This window comes from Podarcis tiliguerta (assembly GCF_965153285.1).
Source record: "Podarcis tiliguerta genome assembly, chromosome: 1".
Classification (NCBI taxonomy): Eukaryota; Metazoa; Chordata; class Lepidosauria; order Squamata; family Lacertidae; genus Podarcis; species Podarcis tiliguerta.
Genome location: NC_139534.1, coordinates 88,152,782 through 88,174,447, shown reverse-complemented (window position 1 = coordinate 88,174,447; position 21,666 = coordinate 88,152,782). Strand labels below are relative to the sequence as shown.

Genomic DNA, 21,666 nt, shown 5'->3' with positions numbered 1-21,666 from the left:
CAGCACTATCTAAGACTGCAACATAATGAATTTTATTGTGTTAGCTAGTTTCCATATGCTTCCTTATCTATCTTCTGCTTTTGATCAATGCATTATCATTTTTGCAAAGGCTGACCAACCGCTCCAAATGCTTAAAACACGAGACCACTTGGCAGGGAGTTCACCTGAAATGGCATCAAATAAAATGAAAATGAAAAACTAGAACTGTGTTGAACAAGACACTTTGTCCATTTTGCATGGCTGTTCTCTTCAACACTTTTGGAAACCTATACTTGTAATAACCTGATAGAAGATGAATATATTTATTAGTCACTCCCCCCCCCAAATGAAGGCAACTTTTAAAAATGAACATTGAAACCAATGATAAATCAGCCCCAAATACACAAATAATATATACATATAAAGATCCAACTCCATCCCAACCTGCTAAAATTAAGACCCAAAGGCCTGTGTGATTAAGAATAGTTTTGCTAATGATGGCATCAGGCATGTCTCCCTGGGGAGGGTACTCCATAAAAGAGAGGCGCCACCACTGACTGGCAACCCATATGCTATAGTACGCAAGTCAAACTATATTATTATAATTGACCTCACACCAGGCGCCAAAGTAAAGGGGGATGCTTAGAAGTGCAAGCTTCTTCATTAGCCATGGCATCTAGTATTAAAAGGGGTTAAATTCCACAACGATGACACTGAGATTAAGAGGAACAAGCCAAAATTTAGATATCCCCACTGATGATGATCTAAGCAACTTCTCTGTTCATGAGGCAGACTTGTGGGTGGTAACTGGCACGTCTCTGTTGAAATGGATGAAACTTTGCTGATTTTTATCAGCTAAGGATGTAGACCCAGGTATGTTCACTACATATCTCAGCTCCCAGAGATTATGTGCTGATGGCAAACAGCCCTCTCTGCTAATCTATCCAATCTCTGTATTAGAGATTTTCTGAAGGCAAAAGTATTTACTAAGGTTGCACGGAGGCAGGAGAGGTTAAAGAAATTTATCTTGCAGCCTTTCACCAAACTGCCTTGGTACAATGTTCAGTATTATAGGGTTTTCATCTACCTTGAATTTTACAATACTGGCCTGGTTTAGATGATAATCTCCCCTGGTCATCTCCCATGTGGAAGATTGCAACATCCTTCTCCACCCATTGGGCACAGTTGTCCTGACATATGAGCAGGTTTCTATAGCATGTATGTGCATAAATCTAATGCACATAGGTTGGAGCAGTGTGATGGATATCTCAGATGGATAATCTGGGAACTGACCACACAATCTTGGTCTGCATGTTGTCTTTTATGCATGACAATGCCATTAGAATGTTATACTCATGCATGGTGGACTTGGCTGGAGTATTGGAGTACATTGTCAGCAATATGCTGATAAGACATAGCTCTGCTTCTCCTTTACATCTGGAGGTGTGGCAGTGACTGTGTTGAACCGTTGTTTTGCCTCAGTAATGGACTGAATGAGAGTCAACATACTGAAGCTCAGTCCAGATAAAACTGAGGTACTGTTAGTGGGCAGTCCCCTAGACCAGATGGACAAAAGGTTGCTTGCTATTGATGGGTTTATACTGCCTCTGAAGGAGTGGGTACACAACTTTAGGGCACTTCTGGGCTCTTTGCTGTCGCTTGAGGCTCAGGTGGCCTCAGTGGTGTGGAATGCCTTCCATCAGCTTTGGCTGGTGGCCCAGCTTCATCCCTTAACTGGATAGGGATAGCCTAACTTCTGTTGTCCATGATGTGCCAACTCTAGGTTAGATTACTGCTATGTGTTATATGTTTCAGAAACTATAGCTGTGCAGAATTCAGCCATCAGGTTGCTTACCAGGGCAACATGTTTTGAGCATATTATACCAATCCTGGCTCAGGATTAGTTTCTGGGTCTATTTCAAAGTGCTGGTTGTGACCTATAAAGCCTTAAACAGCTCTGGACCACAATAGCACAAGGACCACCTCTCCCCATATGAACTGATCCAGACATCATCATCATCATAAACATCATGACTTTGTATACTGCCCTATACCTGTAGATCTCAGGGTGGTTCACAACATATAATTACAATATTAAAAAACAAAACAAAATCATTATATGAGGCCCTTCTTCATGTGCCTCCTCCAAGAGAGGTCTGTAGCATGGCAATGCTGGAATGGGCCTTTTCTGTGGTGGCTCCCCAATGGAATGCTCTCTCCAGGGAGGCTCGACTTGTGCCTTCATTACATATCTTTAAACACCATGCAAAAACATTTCTTTTCAACCAGGCTGATTAACATTCTATGACTTTTTGTTTGTGGGGGTTGGGTTATTGGTTGGTTTTTGTTTTTGCTTTATTATGTACCTAGTATTCTCACTTTGTATTCTTCTCTTGTGAACTGTTCTCATATCTTCACACGAAGGGTGGTATACAAATTTAATCAATAATAATAATAACATAAGTGGGACAGACATATAGTGGTAACTTGGGTTACATACGCTTCAGGTTACAGACTCTGCTAACGTAGAAATAGTATCTTGGGTCAAGAACTTTGCTTCAGGATGATAACAAAAATCATGCTCCGGCAGCGCGAGGCCCCATTAGCTAAAGTGGCGCTTCAGGTTAAGAACAGTTTCAGGTTAAGAACGGACCTCCGGAATGAAGTACTTAAGTACTTAACCTGAGGTGCCACTGTATTGAGTGGGCAAGGGAGGAAAGCAATTGCTCTTCTCTTGCACAGGAAGCAGATCAGCTGAATTATCCAAACATGGCCGGTACATGGCCTGAGGTGCAGTAGGAAAGGTGACTGCTCAAACTTCCCTTGAAGGAAGACGCTGAAGCCTGTACTAAAGGTACCCTCTAAGTCTAAGATCATCCACTCACAGCTATCGGCAGCTAAGGGCAGAATAGCAACCTGAAAAAGCATTCAGTTCTTATCAGGAGAAAAATATTCCAGGTGATAATGAATGACTGCAGATTACATCTCTTTGTTTGGAAGACAGCTTAGTCCAAAGAGAAATGTTTGCTACTAATAATTACACTGCAAGGTGACATAGACCTAGGCAAATATGTGCTGCAGCATGCTGGATTTCTTCAGCTGATCATTCAAACAAGCTCCATTGTAGTGCTGAAAAGTAAAGTTCCCCCAAGGCCCCCCACAGGGCAACATGCACCTAGATGAGCTCATCGCTATTGTTCAGGAACAAAGCACTGAAGTATGTCAATAAAGCTGGGCAAAGATGCTGTTTAAATGAAAAGGCATAGAGTCACAGGGCCCGTGGTGAATCTAATAGTGAAGCCCTGTGTCCACTGGAAAGTTGGGGAGAGGGTAGCATGTGGACTCTGCAATAAGAAAGGGAGCAAGTGTGTTTAAAAATATAAAGAAAAGCACTTGTCTTCTTTGCTGTCCTCTCAGCATTATCAGCCATATCACCAGCCAGTAAGACTATGAGATCATCATACTAGATTAACTAGTTATTGACCAAAGTACCTGGAGTCTAGCAGCTAACCTGAAGCTTTCGCCTTGTTCAAGTATCAGAACTAATGTTTCAGACATATTGCTAGCACTGCCACTGCTATGTAGGGATAGCTGTAGGGCAACTATAACCCAAAAGAGGGATCAGAATTCTGGTCTACTGAAGAGTTCTGAAGTAAGACTTTTTCCTATTGCCGAAACATCGTAATGGGAGTAACCTTAGCAATGAGCTTAATGTCCTTCCCACTGGAAAGTTGTAAAACACATTGTTTTTAAACACCACTGCGAAAACAACAACAACAGCAGATTAACTCTGGAGAAGATTCCTGAGCTGGTTGGGCCAGGGAGAGAGAAATGAGAGACAAAAATAGAACACAGGACTGCTTGACCTATTAGGTGTCACCCAATGGTAATTTATTATTGTAAGCAAGATCTCTATCATAATGTTAACATTTGCTGTGGGTTCTGCTTTTATCTGTCTATGGAATAAAGAGGCTACTCTGAGATTGTAGAATAAGACGGACTTGGTGACCTTTTCATGTGCCTCAGTTTGATTGCTCTAGCTACGACCAGTGGGAAAATTTATCCCGCTTCAATAGAGCCCATTAAACTACATCTTGCAAAACCTTTACCTGGTTATTTACGTAATTAATTTTTTTGCAACCCCATTCCTCTCCTCTGTTACAGTCAGCAACAAACTCAGAGGCATAAAAACCCCAAACTTATTAAGAAATTTCTCTGATGCTGAGATGCGTGGTGTTTGGTGGCCGAGTCATAATAAAAGTATACTGCATGTGACCTAACCATTGGTTATGTGTATGCAATGACCTCACTCCCACATTGCACAAATGATAGTATGAGCAACAGTGAAGGCTTTAGCAGACCAGCACAGCCACTTAAGCAGTTCAGCATTCAGTTTAAGAGAAAAAGCTTTCTAATTTCCCCACCCATGTGAATAGAAAAAGACTGCTCTGTCAGTGTTTTTTCCTAATGTATCTCAATCCTGGAGTTTCCGAGAGTTATGTAGCATCTGATCTCTGACAGACTCGCTTGCTGTTTACACTGAGAGGTGGTGTGTGTGTGTTGATGTATAAAGAGCTACTAGCCTATGGCTTGAATGGGAGAAACTGGTGCATAATATAGAAGGTTTGTGCCAATATAATAAGCTTGGATGTAAAGAAAACCCAGACGAATGTGCAAGATAAAGTGGGGACTGCACAAATGTTTCAGGGTACAAATCATATGGAAATCTTGCCAGGATATACTCTAAATGTGTGCACAAGCCATCAAAATGTTGGGGGGCAGTACTCTATGGAAAACTAAATGGTCTAAAATTTTGGAATTTGGGCAACATAATAAGACTTAAAGAGGACCCAAGTGGAAAATCATTATGGAAAACCATATACAGGTGGATAGATCCAATGAGAAAATGACATGTGCTTTCTGGTTAGATGAAACATGTGGGAACTGGGGCATATGGTATTCACGAGACATTAGATACTGTCATTGCTAGATGATTCAGCACTTTTTTCCCTTTGGCTCAGCTCCAGCATAGGCTACAATGGCTTCCGAAGCCAATAGTCTTGATGCTTGCTTGGAAAATAAAACAGAGTCTTTTGATGCTTGCTTTGACAATATGATAGGGCTGCCATACATCCAGGTCTCAAAGGCGTAAATGACGTCCGGGGGAAATTTTCGAAATGTGGTGCTTAGTCCTGTATCTTAGGCAAATCAATCTTTGTAAAAACTAAATAAATAAAAAGCTCCAGAACTTTGGGGTTTCCTAAAAAGAATCTCAACAATTTTCGGGGTGTCCTGGTTTTTACTTTTTGAAATATGGCAAACCTGGGATGCGGGTGGCGCTGTGGGTTAAACCACAGAGCCTAGGACTTGCCGATCAGAAGGTTGGCGGTTTGAATCCCTGCGACGGGGTGAGCTCCCGTTGCTCGGTCCCTGCTCCTGCGAACCTAGCAGTTCGAAAGCACGTCAAAGTGCAAGTAGATAAATAGGTACCGCTCCGGTGGGAAGGTAAAGGGCGTTTCCGTGCGCTGCTCTGGTTTGCCAGAAGCGGCTTAGTCATGCTGGCCACATGACCCGGAAGCTGTACGCCGGCTCCCTCGGCCAATAAAGCGAGATGAGCACCGCAACCCCAGAGTCGGTCACGAGTGGACCTAATGGTCAGGGGTCCCTTTACCTTTTTACAATATGATGAGGGTCAAGGTGGCATATACAGAGTAGACAAAAGGAAAGGTGTTAGTGGCTCTTTCTAATTCATAAAGCTTTTCATACAGTGTTGCAAGCCCGCTCTGAAAGGTTCCCTCAGCCCTCCGTGAGCTCTGTGTACTCATGGTTTATCTTATCTGGAACATACTTGCACAAAAATGCAAGGGTTTGGCAGGGCTTAGGCTCTGCAGTACGCACTGGAACAAGCCTGGCCCAATACCTGTTAGAACGAGGATTAACATTATCTGAATATTAAACCTAGCCCCATTTAGAAATGTATGAATAAAACACAAGAAAAAAATGACACATTATCAAAAGTGTTTTATGTTAAGAAAGAAAAATGCTTCACCATGGCCCAGCCTAATTTGCCTTCTTAAAGCACAATACTAATCAGGCTTACACAAAAGTCAGTTTGACCAAGTTCAATGAGAGTATTGCTAGACTGCAGTTTACAGGTCAAGCCTACAACTCTTGACAGCGCCCACACCATGTCATCTTTATCAAAATGCCAGTCCATACTCTTTATTTCCTTCTTTCCTTTCAGTTTAATCCAGATTTCCCTGTATATGGAAAATCCATTAAGTAAAAATAAGTTTTATACATCTCTAGTCACTGTTGGGGTAGAGGTCATTAGTACAATATTGTGGGGTGTGGGCAACAACAACAACCACAACAAATGAAAGTGGATGCTCAGACCCTCCAAGTGTCGCTATTTTCCAGGGACAGTCCTGGATTTACAGTAGCTGTCCCACTTTCTGATTTGATCCCGGAATGTCCCGCTTTGCCCTAGGATGTCCCTATTTTCATGGGAGAAATTTTGGAAGGGATGGGTGCTGCTCCCCTCCCCTTCAAAGCACAAATCTCCATTTTGCCAATTGTGAAGCAAGATTGATAACTAAGGGCTGGTAACATTTGCTTTTGCTCTCTTCTGGTGTCTTTCTCTGTTTGTCTTTATTTATTTAATGTGCTTGCACAAGTACACAAATACCTGTGTGCATGACCAGAATGGAGAGGGGCAAAATACAGAGCATGGATATGTTCCTTCAAGCACCACCTACTGTGTGGGCAGTAAGTGATGAACAGCAATGAATATCCACAACTGGGGGGGAAAGAATGTGTGGAAGTTAACATGCCAGTCATTCACACACTAAAAATGCATCTGATGATGCATTTGTAACACAAAGCCCTGCCTGGAGGTACCCTTGCCCTATGGTACGTGTGCTTAGGATCACTGCCTTAGTAAAAGAATCATTCAGCACAGTATATTATTATTTTATGTTTAATAACACTTTGTTATAAACGTCTTTTTTCCATGGTGTAAATATTCCACAATCTGGCATGGTTTTCCTTCCTGATTAATTATGCCATTTCCCCCTCCAAAAGTCTGTTGAGAAATTTACTCTTTTATATTCCTTAATTCTTTGCACAAGTTCAAGGAATCATAGAAAATTAAAGTTGAAAGGGACCCTGGGGCCATCCAGTCTAACCCCCTGCAATACAGGAATCTTTTGTCCAATGTGGGGCTCATACCCACAACCCTGAAATTAAGAGTCTCATGCTGTACCCACTGAACTATCCCGGTGGAGATTTAACATATTATTTTCAACAGTCTGCATGCTGTGGAAAAAACACACAGAAAATACAGATATAAGCAGATGGTTGCTAGTTGTAAATGTAATTCTAGTCATTTGAACTAAGTTATATTAAAGAAGAGTTTGGATTTAAGAGGCATACTCCTGGATGGATGAACTGGTAACAAGCACTTGCCATTTAAAAGCCCCACACAGACATGCCAGTTTTAAGTAATACTTCTGAGAGAGACCAGCTACTCCAGCAGAGGATTTCTAGGAGCAGAAATCAGGAAATGGTTAAGTAAAAGCAGGTGGAGCACTTTGAGAGCAAAGCAGGAAATAGCAGTGTGTCTGAATGCATTCAAAAGAATGTCTCTCCCCCTCAGCCTTTGGGCAGCTGCAGTGACTAGCTATCCACCCACACCGCCTCCTCCTCCGCTGCCCTTATCTCTATCGGCCCCTGAAGACACACAGTCTTGAAGGCCACAAACACCATTGGCCTGAGTAATCCTCTGCAATTCTGAGCCAGGCCCTGGGAGCATTAGGAGGAAGCTGCCTGGAAGGCAGAAGAAACAAGAGACCCACCCAGTGCATTAAGGGCTGAATGAGCAAGAAAACACCCTGTAAGTGCCAGAAGCTGTTTCCTGAAAGAAGCTGCCTAAAGCCGAATGCTCCCGAAAAACAAAACAAAATGAATATTCGGGGAAATTATAACACATTTGAAACAGGCTACTTTCAGTCTTACAGGGCTTTAGACGTAAGGAATCACTTTCTTCTAAAAACAACGCTCTCTGAGATGGAACCCAGGAACTGTTTGTTTCCCTCCTGTTTGGAATATGTTTTCTTTCTAATAACAGATTAGAATGACGAATATTCATAGTACAGTTGTACCTCAGTTCCCGAATGCCTTGGGAGTCAAACGTTACAGCAACTCAACAATTGAAAACTGGAAGTGAGTGTTCTGGTTTTCAAACGTTCTTTTGGAAGCTGAACGTCTGACGAGGCTTCTGCGGCTTCTGATTGGCTGCAGGAGCTTCCTGCAGCCAATCTGAAGCCATGCTTTGGAAGTCGAACGTTTTGGAAGTCAAACGGACTTCGGAACAGATTCTGTTCGACTTCCGAGGTACAACTGTAACGGATAACTGTTACATCCATCAGATGACAGAGCAGCAATTGCAACAGCAGAAGCTCCCAAGTTCTAAATATCTTGCTTTCCCACCTCAATCCAGCTGTATTCATTGTAAAGGCAAGATGGCTGTGTCCCATTAGTATGAAATTCAATATGGGGAGCCTACCTTGTGAGAAATTTGTCTAACTTTCAGAGAAAGCCAATTAAACATGGTTGAATTAGTGTAGAATTTTTGCTTCAAACTCCAGACATTCCACTGACTTTCTGCCCCCGAACACCAGTGTTCATTTCTCTCTTTGCCAGCTGAGCTAATGCTTTTTAAAAAGAAAAGAAAAGGGATATTGCATGGGTGAGCCTTCCACTGCTTGGAGGGAGGTTAACTTTATATTCCCAAGCTTTCGGGGTTTTAAAGCCCCCAGTTTAATCTGTCATTGTACTTGTCAAGGCAGGAGGCTACCAGGGCACGGATCCCTGTGAGAAAGCCATGCGGGTCCAAGAATGGCCACAGCTGGCAAGCTAGGTGTAACTGGAAAAGTGGGACTTTGCTTACTGTAAACTTATGTTCCCAGTGACACATGGAGGGTAGTCCTGTCATTCTCAGGCTTGCTCAACAGGCAAGATCAAGAGTCTTCAAACTGGTCCTCATCTGGGGAACGAGCCTATGTCTACCCAAGATGCCACCCATTTGGGCGATGCCACCCAAGTGCATGAGCCTTCTAAGGAGTTGCTTTATCAATTGCCAGGATGCAACCCTTCCTCATCTGAGGTGTCAACAGGTCTGACAAGAGAATACAAAGATGGACCTTGGCTTCTTTAAGAATTTCATTATTTCCTAAGGAGGATGGGAGCTTGCATCATTCTATATGGCACCGTCATGCTCTAGAAGTTGTTGGAACAAGTTATCTGCCAGGGAGATTTCACTATCCATCTTTAGCACGGGATTCTGCTTTCTGTGGCCCAGGTCCAGTGCCCCTTGCTTGATGTTACATGATCCTGTGCTTCACACTGCAGGCTTCTTGGCAAGGACTGGTGTGTCTGGGTGTGTGCATGCATGCACACGTCATCTGATTATTTTATTGGTAGTGGTGATCGATTACAGCCCAAGGACTACATGTAACTTTTATATGCCATGTGATACATGTGTAGTCAATTTTCCCCGTCTGGAAAATAGCTGTTGTGTAATTTCTGTTCCGCTTTTCCAGCCATTGAGTGCACCCATTAACTGCTCTCACATAGCCAGGGGCCAGGGGTATCATGCACCCATCTCAGTTCTACTCCAAAATTATGCCACTGTGGCCATGCTCAATAATCATGCAGCTTTCCTAGCAGGCTGCATTCTGTGGCTCATCTGTTTCTCCTCCCAGCAACAAGAGGTATCTGTGGTCTCCCAGATGTTGCTGGACCACAACTCCCACCATCCCTGGAAACTGGCCATGCTAGCTGTGACTTATGAAAACTGGAGTTAAAGAACATTTAGAGGGCCACAGGCTCCCTATCCCTGCTCTGCACCTGGAAATGGACACCTTGCCCCAGGGGTGAACTTTGGTAATTTTGGGTAATATGGCGTCCTGAGTGAGGCCAAAAATTTGGCACCCTCAAATGGGTCTTCTCAATTATGGATCTCCTTCATTTTGTGCCTCCTCGGCTCAGCACCCTGTGCTGGGGAACTGCCCGTACCCCTCTAAATCTGACACTGTTCATTCACTTCTGTTCAATGTCTTCACTCTCTGGGTAGATTAAAGGTAAAGGTAAAGGTAAAGGGACGTCTGACAGTTAAGTCCAGTTGCGAACGACTCTGGGGTTGTGATGCTCATCTCACTTTACTGGCCGAGGGAGCCGACGTTTGTCCACAGACAGTTTTTCCGGGTCATGTGGCCAGCATGATTAAGCTGCTTTTGGCGAAACCAGAGCAGCGCATGGAAACACCCTTTACCTTCCCGTCGGAACAGTACCTATTTATCTACTTGCACTTTGATGTGCTTTCGAACTGCTAGGTTGGCAGGAGCTGGGACCGAGCAACAGGATCTCACCCCGTTGCGGGGATTCAAACCACCAACCTTCTGATCGGCAAGCCCTAGGCTCTGTGGTTTAGACCACAGCGCCACTTGCACCCCCTGGGTAGTTTAGGAAGGGTCTTTATGGTGTCTGCGCCTGATATAAGGAACTGCGAGTCTCACTGCTGTAACCCTTGAATGATGTGTGGTCCTCTTCTCTTGGGTCGGGATAACTATCTAATCTCAGTTTCTTCTTTCTCCCTCTTCTCCAGGGCCCACAACTATGATTGAGGTCAACACTCCCTCACTGTCCCAGTACGTACCACAGATCCCCTTGAGGTTCTTGTAGAAGAATCATGACTTTAAATTTGAGAACAAAAGCTATCTTGCAATTGCATGGAAAATGAGTTCAGCAAAAGATAGCAGACCAAAAAACCCCCAAAACTTCTTGCTTGCATAAAATCCCGGATTGTGCTTCTGCATTGGGGCAGTTCACTTTGTGTCCATTCTGACTTAAAAGAGGCTTTCAATAGACTTTTGAATGCAAGGACTAAGGGAGGGTGAGAATTTAGAAAACTTTTCCTTAAATCTTTGCCCTCTTCAGAGCAAGCACAGACATGGAGAGAATGGCAGATATGCATGAGAAGCTCAGTACCTCTGACCTTGTGACCTTTGAGTCCTGTATTCCAGGAAATGTATTCTTCCTTTGCCTTGCCTTCTTTTTTTTAAATGTTTGTATTTACTAGGCCCCTCCTGGGATCCCCTGGTCTTCTCTTTGCTGATGATCCTGTCTTGTGGCTTTAAGGGAACACAGCTATTTGTGGATCAGCATTCAGACAACATGGTTAAACATTGCAACAAAACGGTTAATTAAATGTTTATGAAGTCTCCCACAGTTCTTCCAGGGGAAAAGCAAGCAAACAACATTGTGTAATTCAGACTCATTCATCCACTTGCCTGAAGCTCCGTGACACAGTGAAAGATTATCTTGCATTAATCCTGGTTAAGTTAACTCAGCCATTCTTCACCCACTACAAGGCAAAGGACTTCATCAGAATCCTGCCTATCCAAACATTTGTTTTGCCCATTTCAGAATATATCTTTTTTTTAAATAAACCCTGCTAAGTGAATTTTTTTATGAAACTGCATTTGCTTGAGAAACAAGTAGCTTTTCGGACTATATGCTTTCAGGTATGTCAAAATGGAATTGTTCTGCCATGTTGCACATATTAATTTTTTTGTTGCACAGTTGATAGTGGAAAAACAGTTTTTCTGGGATTTTGAAGAATTTCAGGAGGTACCTGTTAAAATTCAAATAAAAACTTCAGAAGTGCAACTCGTGCAGAATTGACTGAGAATGGGTCAGGATTTCCTAATATATTTTGGAACATGGCTTCTTCTTCTTCTTTAGCCTGCTCATTTTACCAGAAATGAGATTTCTACACCCAGAAAAATGAGAGTATGTGAATCAATACAGTTGTACTGATTTTTATTTTAGTTATTTCACTGCTGTAGACTCAAGTCCTGTTGCTGATCTGCAGTTATTGCTCACCTTCCAGCATTGAAACATTGATTATAATCGCTTTAATGAGTAGATTGGCATGCTGATAATTTTCACAGTTGCTTCTGTATCCTATATTGTAGTGTCCTTACGTAATATAAATATTGCTTGGCAAGGCTTATCCTTTATTTGCATCCAAAGGTATTAGAATGCTAGGAGGAATCATTATTAATTTCTTTCCACTGCAGTCTCAGCAATATTGCAAAGCTGTGGTTTGCACCACCCATTTTCAGCCTGGTTCGCATGGTGTGCAAGCCAAACTATGGTATACCAAGACCACAAGGATGTGCAGGCTCCGGGAGACGAGCCTGCAGTACTTGCTCCTCTCAAGTTCTTTTTACTCTGTACTGTGGAGCATGTTGATTTTCCACACAGCTGAAACACTCTCTTTTATATGGTTAAATAAACAGAATATTCTGAACTGCATGAAAGGAAGGCCAAACTAGACATGAAGTGGGAGATCCCTGTTGGGATCTTCTAATGTCTTTTGTTTTGCTATTGTGTGTTTGTTAAATTGGGGTTCTTGTATTGAGAGAAAGGGGTTAACCCTTCCCATCATTCTGTTTTCCCAGATAAATTTTCCCCAAGCTTCCTCAAGTTGCTATTGGGCACAGGATAGAAAAAAATATCTGTATTTATTATTGATTTATTAAAATATTTATATATCACTATTCATTAAAAAAATCAAAGTGGTTTACAACCACACATATATGCAATGAAAACCATGCACATATTTAAAATCAAATATCAACTATTACAGAAATCTAAATTATTAATTGCCTGCACAAGTCTGGCAGCATAAGAAAGCCTTCAGCAGACATTTAAAGATTAAAACAAGAATCTCTATTGGCTGAGCATTCCAGAGGACTGGGTCAAGGACAGTAAAAGCTCAGTTTCTTGTTGCTATCAGATGACCCTTGCCAACTCGGAACAACCAACAACACAGCCTTATATACAGTGCCCTGAAGCAATCCATCATTGATCAGGTAGTATCCAGTCAGGCCCCATGAACTGGAATTAATGCCACAACACTGGGTTTGAAGTTGGGTTGGACATGTCAGCACACACTGCCACAATACCAGTCTCTAAACCACTGTGGAGCCAAGCAGCATTGTCTTCCAAGTGTTTAGCCAGCTAGGGAGACACTATGTGCTCCAGAGGTCTGCCCTCCTCTGAACTACATGGAACAACTCTGCTGGGCAGTTCCTTGATGATGCTGTTAGGTTGGGTAACTCCAGGATAAACTGAAATTGTCAGAAGGGACAGACTCACATTCTGTCCTTTAACACTATTTCCATACAGAATGCTGCTGTGACTCCGACATAGCAATCCAATGGAGGCAGCAAAGTAGCATCTCTTTGCTGTTCCCTCAGCCATGTGGCAGGCCCAATTATAAGCTTGAGCACATGTTTGGTTGGTTCTAGAGGGAGATTGATGCCACTTATGCTCCAGTCCTCATCCAGTCTGTTTCATCAACCATGACAGAGCAAAGTGAGCTTTACGGTGTTTGAATGAAACAAATACCTTACTCATATACCCCCCTCAAATCTGCCTATATGGGCAGCAGACATTGCTGAATGTGTTTCAGTTGCAACTTTTATATAATTAATACAACCAACTCATTGTGAGAATATACACATTTTTAAAAAGGAAACTGTTATATTAAACTAACACAACTATTCCATAAGCTAGTGTAGGGCAGGATATTGCCAAATGCATGACTGTAGCACAATAAAGGCAGAGCTTTATATCAGAGGGATGCAAGATTGACTCTATTTTCATGGGGGATATGGGTGGGTTGTGGAATTATGCAAGGGAAGCAGTCTGTTGGATGGCCGTCTGTCATGATGATGTAGTTGAGATTCCTGCATTGCATGGGGTTGGACTAGATCAGGGGTTGGCAAACTACGGCCCCCAGGCTGGATCAGGCCCGCTAGGGTTCTAAATCCGGCCCGCCTGGCCATTTAAGAACCTGCCGCGAAGCCAAGACTCCAGGCGATGGCAACGGGAGGAAGAGGCCGAGAGGCGGCGTCTCTGCCAATCAAACGCCACGTCTGGTTTATCTCAGTACGGTGCGGGGACGTCTCTGCCAATCAAACGCCGTGCCACACTGAGGTAAACCAGGCACGGCGTTTGATTGGCAAAGACGCCACCACTCGGCCTCTTGTTCCCGCTGCTGCAGCTGGCCTGGTGCTCCTGTGGCTGCTGCCACTCTGCATCCCCGTGAGGGGGGCGGCAGAGGAGTTCCTGGAGGGGGACAGCCAGCCTGGGCTAGGGCTCAGTGGGGCCGCCGTAGCACTCCCATAGACGGCTGGTGAGACAGTGGAGGATGATGAGGCCAGCAGCAAATTGGCCCAGGCGACGGCCTTCACCTCCAGGGAGCATGAGGAGTGAGTGAAAAGGCCTGCATGGGGCAGCAGCTGCAGTGAGGCACCAGCTTGTCCTTGTCTCCATCTCCGTGCTCCACTCTCCAAAACTTCCCGTCCAGCCCCCAACAAGTGTCTAAGGGACAGTGAACCGGCCCTGTTTAAAAAGTTTGAGGCCCCCTGGATTAGATGGTCCTTGGGGTCCTTTCCAACTCTACAATTCTGTGATTCTAAGTAACTAGGTCAGCATAAGGAGTGAGCTACAGAGATCATTTTGTTTTTAATCTGATTTCTCTTTTTTATTCTTAATAAAAATTCATATAATTTGGCTGTTGGGTGCTGAAGTGTGGTTTTGCAAAACACTACGGTTCAGATAATATCCCGCATACCTGGCCACTGGGCATATGCCACTAGGGCAAAAAAGGAGGTTTCATCGAGAAAAGAGCAGGCTGCGTGGAATCCTAGGGTGGGAGAGGCAGCTGGATGCCAGCCCTGTTGTCCTGAGTAAACTGAGAGGAATCTGGCTAGGAAACACAGAGTGCATTGTCTTGGGAGCCTGGGTTTTAGTATTTTACAGTTCTCTCTCATCTGTGAGCTATAAGTGTGAAAGGGAGTGGTTGTGGCAGTGCGTGGCTGGCCGGAGACAGCTGGCCAACCCTACAGGGCAGTTTTGCAGCAGTTGCACAAGGAAGGGCATAAGTAGGCTCTCCTAGCCTTTCCCCTTCCATTACAGAACAAAGGCTTGTTCTTGGTCTACAGCTTGAACCTGGGTTTGGACCGCCTGCTGATCAAGCCAAACCATGGCTCAGCACTGAGCAGCAGGAGAACCTGGAGAGGAAGGCAGCAGCTGCAATCTCCTCTCCTGCAACCCGCACATTACGTGCAGTCCGGGTCTATTATATTTTGCTTGGGAGGGATGAGAAAGTTTTGAATTTTTATATCTTATTAAGTTTTTTTGTTTCAGGGAAGGTTGATTACACTGACAGAGGAATAAGAATGTATTTCTATGCTGATAGTTCCACCCTTGGGAACTTGAGCTCTTAAATCATCTGCTTAAATATGCATGTGTGCATTTCTCTTATGTTTTTACCACATGCAAAGGTTGGAAAAATAATCTGTGTCTTAAATAAGAGGGGGGAAATGGAACAAAAACAAACAGCAAGCAAAAGAGAAAAAAAGAGAGGACATGCATACAGTGAGAAGAATGTCAAGAGTTAATCCCTGGTGTAATACACTGGAGGGTAAATTCATGTTGTCAGAGGAACAGTTCATGCAAGATTTATGTGCCCCCCCCCCTCCGGTGAACTTTAAGGTAAACCTCAGCCGGGGACTGCTGCATTCCTCATAAACCCCTAGCACAGCCCGCTGCTGCTTTTCCAAACTGCTTTCTCATTATTCAATAGCACATTTTTCCACAGCATTCTGCTCTTGTTAATACTTGCTTGCTGCAATTTTTTTTTCTAGTTCTGCAGTAAAAACACCTGTGTTTTATTAAGACTCAAAAATTGTGTTCCGCCTCCTTATTTTGACTGCAGTGGCATTAACCCTTTCAGAAGTATGCTTTTGAGGGCTGCTGCTGAATCTAAAAAGAAAGGCGCTTAAAAGAAGAATGCGCCATCAGAGAAACTGACACAGGAAAGCATGGTTTTGTGTGGAGCTGGGGTAACTAAGGCCTTGGGTAATGCTTGCTGCTATATCACAAAGTGAAGCTTGGGTGAATGAAGGAACCCAAAGGTGTGATCTTGCAACAGAAGGAAAGGCAGGGATGGGGCTAGCAAACTGCAAGTTGACTACGGCCTGGTTTGCACATCATGGCAAGTCAAAATATGGCTTACAACAGGTGTGCAGAACCTTTGGCCCTCCAGAGGTCGCTGAACTACAATTTCCATCATTCTTGGCCATGGGCTATGCTGGCTGGAGCTGATGGGAGTTGTAGTTCAGCAACATTTGCAGGGTCAAAGATTCCTCGTTCCCTGCTTACCAGGCCTACTCAAATGTGTGGGTTCCCATAGAGGCCCCTATAGCTGATTTGTTTATTTGTCTCTTTTTTTACTGGGACTCATGTTTAAACTCTCAGCTCTCTGGGAGCCTGCATGCTTGTGTAGTCCCAGTAAACCACCATTTGGCTTCCTGTGACATGAGAACCGGCTCAATGAAAGGAAATCTGTGGTGAGTGGGACAGGTGAGAAAGGAGGGCAAGGCCTCAGAGGCTGTGGCGTCATTGCGACATTTTGGTAAAAGTGAGCTCTGAGAGAAAGAATGCAAAAGTGCTTAAGGCTGATGACCTAATCTTTGCCTTCTTAGTACAAAGAGTCAGACGGGTGCAAGACAGAAAGACGTGATCCTTGTGCTGTCAGATCTGTTCAAATCAAACAACCGCATGCACCCAGAATCAGGTACATAGTGCTGCTCCACCCATTTGGGTCACAAAAGGGGAAAATTGCAAAACCGGCACCGGCTACATCAGCAGCACCACTCAAGGTACAACATTTCTCATAAAAGTCACAATGAACCTTTTCTGTTTTCAGGGAAATACGCCTCCTGTAGCAGCAAACAGAAGCAGGAGAAAGTCTTGTGCAGATGCATCCTTAGTGCTGGCGTGCAGGAATTTTGGCAAAATGAATTCTTCTTGAGACAGGATGAGTCCAGGACTCAAGGTATGAAGGAGCCACTACAAGAATCGAAAACCTCTCACCTCCAGTTCCTTGACAGCTTAATGGATGTAGGTAACAGAAAGTTTTAAAAGGTAATAAAAACCTTGGTGGCTTAAATGTTTTGTTAATTCTGTTCTGAGTTGTATCAGAATTACAGGGTAGTATTGGCACCTAGTTTTTGGCAGTTGCTCCTCTCTCCACCTTTATAACTATTGTCTTCAGGCTATGAAGCACATATTATGGTGTTCATGATAGTCACCTCTTACTAGTTTCTATGCAACATTCTTTTACTCATATCTATAGGTGTTCTACAAAAAAAGAAATTTACCTTGTAAAAAAGAAAGTTGTGCCAAAGGGCTCATATTCCAAAACTGCAAAAAGGGGATGAACAAAAATGAGCAAAATCAGCTTTGATGGGCTTTACCAGCAGAGTATATAGTAGCATAACTCAGAGAGGTTTCAGCTCAAGGGACATGGAACTCATCTGTTAGAACCATTTATACATGTATGTGTCTGAAGACTAAAATCACAGTGTTCAATACATGTAAACAATGTTCAAAACTACTTCAGTGTGACTGTGTATAAACCTGACTTGCACTTACAGAACTTCACTCATTGTCAAAGCTGTAATTTGCATTTGCTTGTATACTGTGGTTTGGAACCATTATATGTCAGACTTGAAGAATATGCGCAAATTAAGGTAATCACATGCTATCACCACTAATTTACATACAAATGTAAACATCCAAACTCATGAAATATGTTGGGCCCTGTTATTATGGAGAGTAAACAGCAATGACTCGCCTGTTATTTACACAGCCACCCAAACAGGGCATTTTCTTCCACTGTCACCCAGCTGGGCAACACAGCAAGGGGTATAGAAGTCAGTGTCTAACCTATGTTCCGAAATGGGCTCATAATCATGCTTCATAGGTGGCCTGGCCACCTGGATTATGACTCGACAGTAATAGGGGGTTTGCCATTGCTGATGTTGTGGTTGTTGAGCCATGTGGCATTCTTTTTTCCTTTTTAAAAAAAAGGCGGGGGGGGGGGATGGAGCAAATTAGGCGTTCTTTTCTCAGAGCTATGAACATTTTACTTCCCACTCCTGGAATGACTGTAGCCACAGATGATTCTTTCCTCTTCAAAGAACTAGCTATGAAAGGGGAAAGCTTGTTGTTTTACAGGTGGCGACCATTTTGCATGCGTCCAATTGACACGACTGCCGACATGCAAGTCCTTTTCGATCCAGAAGAGGGCAGAATGGGGGACATAACAGGGCAGAGCGGGCTTATGCGTATTCTGCCAAAGCGTGTGGGGGCCAGGAGTGGAACCCCCATGCAAAATGGCTGCTACCTGTACTCCATTTTATTTTGTTGTATGTAATCACTTTTATGGCAGATTTGCAAGAAGTGTCAAGTGCTGTAAAGCATATTGTACTGACCTTGAGGATAAAATCATCAAGTTGCTATGGAAGGTAATCTGAAGTACAAATCTGAGTGAGTAGCACTCATTTAATTTCACCGTTGCCCCATATTGTCTCAGCACTATCTCTGTCATTACACTTGTTTAATGTAGCCAGGATTAGCTTCTGATGAAAATGCCACACACTCAGGGCTGTAGCTGGGGGTGGCGAGTATGAACTAACATAAAATAGACTTTGATGAAATTATTACTGAATTTTCTTCAATTAAAGGGAGAAAAATAAAGTTATAATCACATCAGACTTCATTGAGGAGATTGCTACTTAAAGCCAGAGTTGGCCTAACTTGACTTTTACTTTATTTTTCCAAATAACAACTCTTGTGAATAAGAAGTTGTAACTTGTGACTTGCAAATCATAATAGTCTTCTTACTTTATATTAACCAAATAAACACAGATATTGCAAAAGTAATGCCATTTTACATCATATGGTATTATAATGTAAAGTTATTATTGTGGAACAATTCAGTATGATATTGTTTGTACATTTCATTTAGGCCTATCTGTGTATTGTTTTTACAACTGAATTACATTAAAAAAACCCTGTCAACTCACATCAAAATGTCATTTTCTTTGCTGAAACCTTTTATTAAGAAATAATAAATTAAATATTGGATTTTCTGTGAAAGAATTCATTACAAGATGAACTGCATGAGGAATTGAATGGGTGGGTGGGGGTGGGTTTGAGGAGAGGCAGAAAGAAGAGCTAATCTGTCCGTGGCTAGGGGGCGCAATCTGGATGGTTCTGCCGGGGCGCAAGATCACCTGCCTACGGCTCTGCACACAATAGCAAAAAAATAATTTCTAGGTGATGGGGTACAATGATATAAATTAGCTAGTTACAGTAAAGGGGAAGGTAAAGACAAATGCCCAAGAGGAGGAACAATATGATCTTGTCCAGACAAGGCCAATCCTTCAAAAGCTTGTTCCTCTTGCAAAAATACCAGGAAGTAGAGTGCAAACAGGGATAGAGTACCAGATGAGGTATGGACTGTTCATGCAGAAATCAACAGCAAATGACACAAACCAAAACCCCACCACTCAAAACCCCCGACTACTCTGCTTATTTGTATGCACTCTAAAGTATGCAGCTCAGCAACAACAGCAATGGCACATAATTCTTGCAAGCAAAAGTTGTTCCCATGCCTACCAGGTATAAGGAATGAAGCAGTCATTACATTAAAAAAAATGTTAGTAGGTTAGGAAATAAGCATAATCACCTATAATTTAGACATGCCTAAAACAGGACACACAAAAAGTCACAAAACTGCAGTTTAAGAGAGCCACTAATTTGTGTCATAATGCACAGCACTTAGTGGAGAAGAAAGAGGCATTCACTTACACTGGCTACTATGCTATGGAGCATGATGGTTATATATGTATTGATGTGTGAGCGTAGCTTAATGAGCACAATTCTATTGCTTGTTAACTTTGAAGTAGGTCCCACTGTATTCAATGGGACTTATTTCTTAGTAACTACTGTATTTTTCACCCCATAGGACGCACCGGCCCATAGGACACACCTAGTTTTTTTGGGGGGGGGGGAATAAAGAAAAAAATTATTTTCCCCCCAGGTGCGGGGCTGGGGCGGGGGAAGCCCGAGCTTCCCCTGACCTCAGCCCTCAGAACAGACTGCTAGCCGTGGGAGAGCCGTGTGACTTCGCGCGGCTCTCCCACAGCTAGCGGAGCACTGCGCGAAGCCCGAAGCTTGGGGTGTGCTGAGCTCAGCGCTCCCCAAGCTTCTGGGTGCAGGCAAGCTCTCCGCTAGCCGTGGGAGGGCGGCTAGCGGATAGCTTCCTGAAGCCTGGAGAGTGAGAGGGGTCGGTGTGCACAGACTCCTCTCGCTCTCCAGGCTTCAGCAAAAGCCTGCATTTGCCCCATAGGACGCACACACATTTCCCCTTCATTTTTGGAGGGGAAAGAGTGAATCCTATAGGGGGAAAAATACGGTAGTGTTTAGAACAGCAGCTTTAGTTTGTGCTAGTGGTCTAGACTAAGCTTACCAGATTTTTTTCAAAGAATCCAGGGACACTTTTTTCTTTTTGAAAAGAGAAAAAAAAAGTGTGTGTATATATTAATTAGTCATATCTCTTCTGTGGTCTCCTCTGTTGTGTGGCCTTCCTCTGGGCCCCGGCCTGCTCTCTTGGAGCGCTAGCAGCCATGGAGTAGGCTCAGGTTGGGCCTGGGCTCGGCCACGTGTCCTTGCCCTCCCAGTGCTCTCCTAACTCTCCTCAGTGGCGGCAACAGCAGTGGCGTGGCAAAACCAGGGCTCCCCTCTTTCTTCTCCTTCCTCTTTCTCTCTTTTCCTTCTTCTCCTTCTCTCCTCCTTCTCCCTGCGTCGGCTCTGGAGTTTTCCTGGCCCCAGAGCACCACTGGGCAGTCGGCCGGGCACTCTCACTCCTGGCTCGATTTGGGTCATGGGGTGTCAGCAGTTCCCCCAGTTGTCGCGTCCCTGGTTCCCCCTCCGCAGTGGTGGTGGCAGCAGCAGTCTCAGCAGCCCGGAGCCAGCCTGGTAGTGCAGTTAGCTCTGGCTGGCTTCAGGAGCTGCTCATTTCTGTGGCGCCCGGCATTTTGCCTCACCGGAAGTCCCTATATGATGTGTCTTGTGCCGTTGAACCAACCACGCAACGTTCATTCCCTACTAATAAACCTATAACACTTAAAATATAAATCCGGGGACATTAAATGAAATCCGGGGACATTCCGGGGATGGATTCTGTCTGGGGACAGATTTGTAAATCCAGAGTCTGTCCCCGGGAAACATTGACGTCTGGTAACCATAGTCTAGACCCCACTCTTCACATGCTCAGTTGCTACCTCAAATGGTTCCTGAGTCATGGCTCATCCATATGAACCTTTTGCCCCACACTTTCTAGGCACAGGTCCATGCTTTCCTAGTCCTACCCCCCTGCCCATTGCTTTCCCCAGGGAAACCCGATTTTATTGTTGAATCAGAGCAAGCAGCAATTTGGGTTTTCCGCAGATTGTTGTTTGCTTCAATTCAGCGGCAAATAGCACTGCCAGGGGTGGGGGACAATGCTGAGAGACACAGACCTGGAAAGCCTGGTCCTGTGCCCAGAAATGCAGAACAAATATAAGTATGGATGAGCCCTCAGGGGAGAACTACGGACACTGTTTAGGTAGAGTTGATGCTCCTGAAAACCAGCTGAGAACTGGGATTGTGATTGTGTCAACATGTTAAGAGACTTTGGCTGTCTACACACCCTCA

The 21,666-nt window shown here is 43.8% G+C and overlaps 1 protein-coding gene across 7 annotated transcripts in view; it reads right to left on the bottom strand.

The window, feature by feature from the left end:
- The window catches only part of RAD51B (RAD51 paralog B), a gene marked incomplete at its 5' end in the record, with an annotated part of 322,766 nt that overhangs the window by 5,457 nt on the left and 295,643 nt on the right, over positions 1-21,666 (bottom strand). The window lies entirely within an intron of this gene.